The 9610-nt window shown below is 40.0% G+C and overlaps 1 protein-coding gene and 1 pseudogene across 4 annotated transcripts in view; both read left to right on the forward strand.

Annotated features, from left to right (window-relative positions):
• The window catches only part of ZC3H12B (zinc finger CCCH-type containing 12B), a 504463-nt gene that overhangs the window by 206712 nt on the left and 288141 nt on the right, over positions 1–9610 (forward strand). The window lies entirely within an intron of this gene.
• Positions 6933–8818, forward strand: LOC116535023 (annotated as a pseudogene). The gene has a single exon (XR_004262005.1). The product of XR_004262005.1 is annotated as an importin subunit alpha-1 pseudogene (transcript).

Below are 9610 nucleotides of genomic sequence, written 5' to 3' on the forward strand. Positions count from 1 at the left end.
ACTCTCACTGCTTTGATTCAATCTAGTACTAGAAGTCCTAACTAGAGAAACTGGGAAATAAATTGAAATAAAAGACCTCCTCCTCCCTCCCACAAAGAAAAAAAAAGTAAAATTGCCTTTGTTTGCAGATGGCATAATCTTATATATAAAAATGATCCATAAATACTTCAAAAATGCTGTTACAACTAATAAATTCAAGTAAAGTTTCAGGATACAAAATCAGTGTCATAAATGGCAGTGTTTCTATAGGCTAACAAAATATTAAAAATGAATTTAACAAAATAATTCAATTTACAATAGCTGTAAAATCCACTTAAGAATAAATTTAACCAAGGAGGTGACAGATCTATAGGCAAAAACTACAACAAGTTGGCTAAAGTAATTATAAAAGACAGAACTGAAAGTAAAGTTATCTTACGTTCATGGATTGGAAGGATCAACATTGTTACAATGTCCAAACTACCCAAAGCAACCTACAGATCCAGTGCAGTCTGTATCAAAATTCCAATGACAGAGGAGAGGAGGCAGAGCAAATTGGCCAGTTAGAAGCCTCCAGCAACTTCCCTCCCCCCACCCCACCCTCCTACACAGGAACACCACATTGAACAACTATCCACCCCCCCCCCGTCACCTTCATGAAAAACAAAAATCAGATGAGCAATTACAGCACCTGCTTTTAACATCACAGTTAGAAATTAATTGGAAAGACAGTTTTAAATGGCTTACACCACCTTTCATCCATTGCCTAGCAATAGCTGTGTGGTGCAAAGAGAGAATCTGTGCACTTGAATGAGGGAGAGCACAGTGCATTAGAACTTGGTGTTGCCCCATCACAGCAGAAAGCACCCACAGACAGAGTATTTAGACCAGCTCTAGCCAGAGGGCAGTGGCCCATCTCAGTGGTTGGAACCTGAGCTCTGGCAAACCCTGCCATCATGGTGCTTTGGGGTCCTAAGTAAACTTGAAAGCCATTCCAGGCCATTAGGACTGCAATTTCTGGGCAAACACTGGTGCTCTGCTAGACTCAAAGCCGATAGATATATGATTAACATGACCCAGTGAGACACCAACAGGGGTGGCCAAAAGAGGGCTTATGTCATCCCTTGCAAAACCCCAGGCAGCAAGTCTGACAGTTCTTGGAGAAACTTCTTACCTCTGCTTGAGGAAAGGAGAGGAGAAAGTAAAGAGGACTTTGCCTAGCTACTTGGACATCAGCTCAGCTGCAGTAGAATAGTGTACCAGGCAGAGTCCTGAGGCCTCCATTTGGGACTCTAGCTCCTGGATGACACTTCTAGATGTACTCTGGACAAGAGGGGGACCCACTTCCTTGAAGGGAAGAACTCAGTCCTCATGGGACTCACCTGCCAACTACAGAGCTACCAGGCACTAAATAATTGGCAGTGGTACCCAGGCAGTTCTCACTTCAGGCCTTGGGTGAGACTCAGAGCCATGTGGGCTTCAGGTGTGACCCAGCACACTTCCAGCTGTGATAGCTATAGAGAATCTTTCTGCTTAAGGAAAGAAGAGGGAAGTAGAGGTGATGTTCCCTTTCAATGTGGGTACTAGTTCAGCCACAGTGGGGTAGAACATCAAGAGGGCCCCTGGGGTGTCTGCTTCCAGGCCTTGGCTGCTGGATAGCATTTCTGTGCCTGCCCTGGGCCAGAGGGAAGACCATTGCCATGAAGGTAGAGACAGGACTGGAAGCACTCACCACAAGCTTACTGAAGGGGCCTTTGCCTATGAGAGAACACTGTTGGTAGCCAGAGAGTAATTACCATGAGACCATGGTGGATGTGGCCATGGAGAGAAACTCCTCTGCTTGAGAAAAGAGGGCAGAAGAGTGGGAAAGACTTGTATTGCAGCTTAGGTGCCAGTGCAGCCACAGTAGAATAGAGCAGCAGGTAGATTCTAAAGGTTCCCTATCCAGGCCCTGACTCCCAGATGGCACCTCTGGACCCACCCAGGTCTTCTGTGAATTCATCAATATGAAGGGAAGGACATAGCCTGGCAGGATTAGGGACCTGCTTGTTGTAGAGCCCCTGGGCCTTCAATGAACACAGGCGGTAGCCAGGCAGTGGTCACTGTGGACCATAAGCGAGATTCAGTGCTGTACTAGCTTTGAATTCGACCCAGCTCAGTCCCAGTAATGATGAGCAGAATCGTTATTGTGTCTCCCCTTCTCCAGTTCTAGGTGGCTCAGAGCAAAGAGGGATGCCTCTTGTGTTTGGGGGAAAGTAAAGGAAGAGAACAAGAGTCTCTGCATGGTACCCAGGGAGTTATCCAATATCTTACCCAAGACCACCAAGGTGATACTTCTCTGAGTCTGCAAGACTCACAGGATTACTAGGCTTGGTCTGCCCTCTAAAGCACATATGGCTACAGTGGCCAAATATTTTGATCACAGCACTCAATTATTTTTGAATACTTGGAAAGCTTTTTTAAGAAAGAGAGGTACAAACAATCCCGGACTGGGATGACTACAATAAATACCTAACTCTTCAATGCCCAGACATTGATGAACATCCATATGCATCAAGATCTTCCAGGAAAACATGACCTCACCAAATGAACTAATTAGGACACCAGGGACCAACCCCAGAGTGACAACGTTGTTATTTTTCAGACAGAGAATTCAAAATTGCTGTTTTGAGGAGGCTCAACAAAATTCAGAATAACACAGGAAAGGGATATGAAATCCTATCAGGTAAATTTAACAAATAAATTGAAATAATTTTGTAAAAATAAGCAGAAATTCTGGAGATAAAAACTTCAATTGACATACTGAAGAATACATCAGAGTCTCTCAATGGAAGAATTAACCACACAGAGAAAAAGAATTAGTGAGTTTGAAGATAGACTATTTGAAAACACGCAGTCAAAGAAGACAAAACAAAAAAGAATAAAAAACAATAAAGCATGCCTGTGGGTTCAGAAAATACCCTGAAGGGGGAAAATATAAGTTGTTGGCCTTAAAGAGGAGGGAGGGAGACAGAGAGAGAGCAAGAAAGAGACAAAGACAAAGATAAGGGTAGAAAGTTTATTTAAAGAGATAATAACAGAAAACTATTCAAACCTAGAGAAAAATACCAATATTCAAGTACAAGAGGGTTATAGAACACCAAAGAGATTGAACCCAAAGAAGCCTCCCCAAAGACATTGAATGATCAAACTCCCAAAGGTCAAAGCTAAGAAAATGGTCCTAAATTTAGCAAAAGAAAATGAAAAAATAACATACAATGGAGCTCCAATACTTCTGGCATAAGACTTCTTGGTGGATACCTTACAGGCCAGGAAAGAGTGGCATGACGTATGTAAAGTGCTGTAGGAAAGAAATATTTTATCCCAGAATAGTATATGCAGGGAAAATATCCTTCAAACATGGAGGAAAAATAAAGACTTTCCCAGACAAATCAAAGCTAAGGGATTTCATCCATACCAGACCTATTCTAAAAGAAATGCTAAATGGAGTTTTCCCATTGGAAAGAAAAGAATGTTCATGAGCAATAAGAAATCATCAGGGGGCACAAAACTCACTCGTAATAGTAAAGATATAGACAAACATTATTATAATACTAATTGTGGTGTATAAACTACTGATAACATGAGTAGAAAGATTAAAAGATGAACCCATCAGCAGTAGTAACTACAACTTTTCAAGGCATAGACAGTATAATATGATATACACAGAAATAACAAAAAGATAAAAGGGGGGTGATGAAATTATACTAGTTTTCATTATTTCTCTCTTTGCTTGTTTGATAGTTTACTTGTTTTTCCAATTACTGTAACTTTGTCATCAGTTCAAAATAATGTATATAAGATGTTATTTGCAAGCCTCATGGTAACTTCAAAAAAAAAAAAAAAACACCATAGAGAGAAACAGAGTAAGATGGCAAAATGGAAGGATCTATCAATCGTCCTCCATGCAAAGAAACCAACTTAGCAATTATCTACACAAAAAAAGTACCTTCATAAGAACTAAAATTTAGGTAAGCACTCACTAGCTGGTTTTAACTTTATATCACTTCAGTTCTGTGAAGAAGGTCAGTGGTAACTTGATGGGGATAGTGTTGAATCTATAAATTACTTTAGGCAGTATGACCATTTTGACAATACTGATTCTTCCTAACCATGAGCATGGAATGTTTCTCCATCTGTTTGTGTCCTCTCTTATTTCCTTGAGCAGTGATTTGTAGATCTCCTTGAAGAGGTCCTTTACATCCTTTGTTAGTTGTATTCCTAAGTATTTTATTCCCTTTGTGGCAATTGTAAATGGGATTTCGCTCATGATTTGTCTCTCTGTCTGTTGTTGGTGTATAGGAATGCTTGTGATTTCTGCATATTGATTTTGTATCCTGAGACTTTGCCAAAGTTGCTTATCAGCTTGAGGAGATTTGGGGCTGAAATGATGGGGTCTTCTAAATATATGATCATGTCATCTGCAAATAGGGACAATTTGACTTTTTCTTTTCCTAATTGAATGCCCTTTATTTCTTTTTCTTTCCTGATTGTTCTGGCTAGAAATTCCAATACTATATTGAATAGAAGTGGTAAGAGAGGGCATCCTTGTCTAGTGCCAGTTTTTAAAGGGAATGCTTCTAGTTTTTGCCCATTCAGTATGATACTGACTGTGGGTTTGTTGTAAGTAGCTTTTATTATTTTGAGATACGTTCCATCGATACCTAGTTTATTGAGAGTTCTTAGCATAAAGGCTGTTGAATTTTGTCAAAGGCCTTCTCTGCATCTATTGAGATAATCATGTGGTTTTTTTCTTTGGTTCTGTTTATGTGGTGGATTACATTTATAGATTTGCATATGTTGAACCAGCCTTGCATCCCCAGGATGAAGCCTACTTGATCATGGTGGATAAGCTTTTTGATGTGCTGTTGGATTCGGTTTGCCAGTATTTTATTGAAGATTTTTGCATCTAAGTTCATCATGGAGATTATCCTGTATATCACTCAAAGAGGCACTGGCAGAGGTTAAGAAAGACATTCTTGAAATGACGATGACACCCTCTCTCCATCCACCAGCAGCAGCCAGGTGGTATCCAGAGAGAATCTGTGCACTTGGGAGAGAGCGACTATAGGGATTGTTAGACATTGCATCAAGCTCAGTGCTACCCTGTCAAATGAGAAAGGAAAACTGGACTGAATTCATCTGACATCCATCCACAGAGGGAGTATTTAAATCAACCTTAGTCAGAGAGGAGTCGCCTATTCCAGCAGTTGGAACTCAAGTTCTGGCAAGCCTCCCCACTATGAGTTAAAGTGCTCTGTTTCTGTAAGTAAATGAAAGGCAGTCTAGGCCATAAGGACTGCAACTCCTAGTTGAGTCCTACAGCTGAACTGGGCCCAGTGCTAGTGGACTTGGAAGGCATGTGGCCTAAGGAAAGGAAGTTAATGAGCAATCAGAAATCACCTGAAAGTACAAACCCCACTGTTAATAGTAAGTACACAGAAAAACATTATAACACTGCAATAGTGGTGTGTAAACTACTCTTAAGTAGAAAAATGAAATTATGAACCAATCAAAAATAATAACTAAAATAATCTTTCAAGAAATTGACAGTATAATTAGACATACAAAGAAACAACAAAAAGTTAAAAAGCAGGAGGGAGAATTTGATGAAGTTAAAATGTAGAGTTTTTATACGTTCTTTTTTTGCTTGTTCAATAGTTTACTTTTTTGTTTTCACAATCAGTGTTAATTTGTCAGCCTTTTAAAATAACAGTTTACAAGATGTTATTTGCAAACCTCATGGTAACCTCAAATAAAAAAGTCCATAACAGATAGAGACAAAATAAAAAGCAAGAAATTAAAACATACCACAGGAGAATACCACCTTCACAAAAAGGAAGACAGGAAGGAAAGAAGGAAGGAAGGAAGAGAAGACCAGAAAACAACAAAATTGCAGGATAAAATTCTTACTAATCAATACTAACATTGAATGTAAATTGACTCAATTCCTTAATCAAAAGACATACATTGTCTGAATTGATTGAAAAATAAAAGACCCAACAATCCATTGCCTGCAAGAAACATGCTTTACCTATTAAGGAACACATAGACTGAAAATAAGTGGATGGAAAAAGATATTCCTTGCCAATGGAAACCAAAAACAGAGCAGGAATAGCTGTATCTGTTTCAGAAAAAATATAAGAAAAGATAATGAAGGCCATTATATTTTGGTAAAGGAGTCAATGTATCAAGGAGACGTAAAAAATTGCAAATATATATCTTACCAACCCTGGAGCATTTATATATATATAAAGCAAATATTATTTTTTAATTATTATTTTAAGGTTTTTTTCCCATTTATTTATTTTATTGCATTTTAGGTTTTGGGGTACATGTAAAGAACATGCAAGATTGTTGCATAGGTACACACGTGGCAGTGTGATTTGCTGCCTTCCTCCCCATCACCTACATCTGGCATCTCTCCCCTTGCTATCTCTCCCCAGCTCCCCACCCCCCACCGACCCTCCCCTTTCTCCCCCCACCGACTGAAGATCAAACACCGCATGTTCTCACTCATAGGCGGGTGTTGAACAATGAGAACACATGGACACAGGGAGGGGAGCAAATATTATTATAACTAAAGAGAAAGACCCCAATACAATAAAAGCGAGGACTTCAACACCCCACTTTCAGCACTGCACAGATCATCCAGAGAGAAAATCAACAAAGAAACATCAGAGTTATTCTGCACAAAATGTACTTAACTGATATTTACAGAACATTTTATCCAATAGCTGTCAAATATACATTTCTTTCCTCAGTACATGGATCATTCTCAAGGATAGGCCATGTGTTAGGTCACAAAACAAGTCTGAAATAATTGAAAAAATTGACACGGTCTTTGAGCTAAGCCGAGGTGGTCGCTTGTAGCACAGCCTCCCCACAGCTGCGTATCCCCACTTAAGTCTCCTGTGGAAGCCCGGGCCCACTTCGCAGCTTTCTCCCTTTGTCTCATAACCATGTCCACCAATGAGAATGCACATACACCAGCTGCCCGTCTTAACAGGTTCAAGAACAAGGGAAAAGACAGTACAGAAATGAGGCGTCACAGAATAGAAGTCAATGTGGAGCTGAGGAAAGCTAAGAATGGTGATCAGATGCTGAAGAGGACAAATGTCAGCTCATTTCCTAATGATGCTACTTCTCTGCTGCAGGAAAACCGCAACAACCAGGGCACTGTAAATTGGTCTGTTGATGACATTGTCAAAGGCATAAATAGCAACAATGTGGAAAATCAGCTCCAAGCTACCCAAGCTGCCAGGAAACTATTTTCTAGAGAAAAACAGCCCCCCATAGACAACATAATCTGGGCTGGTTTTATTCCAAAATTTGTGTCCTTCTTGGGCAGAACTGATTGTAGTCCCATTCAGTTTGAATCTGCTTGGGCACTCACTAACATTGCTTCTGGGACATCAGAACAAACCAAGGCTGTGGTAGATGGAGGTGCCATCCCAGCATTCATTTCTCTGTTGGCATGTCCCCATGCTCACGTCAGTGAACAAGCTGTATGGGCTCTAGGAAACATTGCAGGTGATGGCTCAGTGTTCCGAGATTTGGTTATTAAGTACGGTGCAGTTGACCCACTCTTGGCTCTTCTTGCAGTTCCTGTTATGTCATCTTTGGCATGTGGTTACTTACGTAATCTTACCTGGACGCTTTCAAATCTTTGCCACAACAAGAATCCTGCACCCCCGTTAGATGCTGTTGAGCAGATTCTTCCTACCTTAGTTAGGCTCCTGCATCATGATGATCCAGAATTATTAGCAGATACCTGCTGGGCTATTTCCTACCTTACTGATGGTCCAAATGAACGAATTGACATGGTCGTGAAAACAGGAGTTGTGCCCCAACTCGTGAAGCTTCTAGGAGCTTCTGAATTGCCAATTGTGACTCCTGCACTATGAGCCATAGGGAATATTGTCATTGGTACAGATGAACAGACTCAGGTTGTGATCAATGCAGGAGCGCTTGCCGTCTTTCCCAGCCTGCTCACCAACCCCAAAACTAACATTCAGAAGGAAGCTACATGGACAATGTCAAACATCACAGCTGGCCGTCAGGACCAGATACAGCAAGTTGTGAATCATGGATTTGTCCCATTCCTTGTCAGTGTTCTTTCTAAGGCAGATTTTAAGACACAAAAGGAAGCTGTATGGGCTGTGACCAACTATACCAGTGGTGTAACAGTTGAACGGATTGTGTACCTTGTTCATTGTGGCGTAATAGAACCGTTAATGAACCTCTTAACTGCAAAAGATACCAAGATTATTCTGGTTATCCTGGATGCTATTTCAAATATCTTTCAGGCTGCTGAGAAACTAGGTGAAACTGAGAAACTTAGTATAATGATTGAAGAATGTGGAGGCTTAGACAAAATTGAAGCTCTGCAAAACCATGAAAATGAGTCTGTGTATAAAGCTTCATTAAACTTAATTGAGAAGTATTTCTCTGTAGAGGAAGAGGAAGATCAAAATGTTGTGCCAGAAACTACCTCTGAAGGCTATACCTTCCAAGTTCAGGATGGGACTCCTGGGACCTTTAAGTTTTAGATCATGTAGCTGAGGTATAAATCTGTTGTGTAATATGTTTGGTATTTTGTCTTCCTGTGTCTCTACGAAGAACTCTTTCTAAATGTGGTTTGTTATTGTAGCACTTTTTACACTGAAACTATACTTGAACAGTTCCAACTGTACATACTGTATGAAGCTTGTCCTCTGGCTACGTTTCTTATTTCTATGTGGAATTTCATATCTTGCAGCCTCCTGTAAATAAACATTAAAACCCACCCTTTACTTCACCATGCCTATGTATTGCTTTCTAATTTGGGATCTTTAATGTTGCAAGTGAAGGATAACCTATCCAAACTGATACGATTAATCAGAGGGAGTCCTGGTTGCAGTTTTTTAGAATATTATGCAGCCATCAAAAACGATGCGTTTGGGTCCTTTGTAGGGACATGGATGAACCTGGAAACCATCATTCTCAGCAAACCGACAGAAGAGCAGAAGATCAAACACCGCATGTTCTCACTCATAGGTGGGTGTTGAACAATGAGAACACATGGACACAAGGAGGGGAGCACTACACACTGGCGTCAGTTGGGGGGTGGGAAGCTGGGGAGAAATAGCAAGGGGAGAAATGCCAGATATAGGTGATGGGGAGGAAGGCAGCAAATCACACTGCCACGTGTGTTCCTATGCAACAATTTTGCATGTTCTTCACATGTACCCCAAAACCTAAAATGCAATAAAATAAATAAATGGGAAAAAAAAGAAGTATGAATAAAATTTTCCAGAAACCCTCAAAAAAAAAATAAAATAATTGAAAAAATTTCAAACTATATCCATTTCCTTTCTGATGATAATGGAAAAAAATAAATTCAATAACAAGAGGAATTTTGGAAGCCATACAAATATATGGAAGTTAAATAATACGTCTCTGAAGGAGCAATGGGCCAATGAAGAAATTAAGAAGGAATTTTTAAAAGAATATTCAGAGAAATAAAATTGGAATCACAACATACTAAAACCTACAAGATATAGCAAAGGCAGTACTAAAAGGAAAGTTTATAGCTATAAGCACCTACATA

Source organism: Sapajus apella, unplaced genomic scaffold (genome assembly GCF_009761245.1).
Source record: "Sapajus apella isolate SASKATOON/1434 unplaced genomic scaffold, GSC_monkey_1.0 scaffold91, whole genome shotgun sequence".
In the NCBI taxonomy this organism is placed as follows: Eukaryota; Metazoa; Chordata; class Mammalia; order Primates; family Cebidae; genus Sapajus; species Sapajus apella.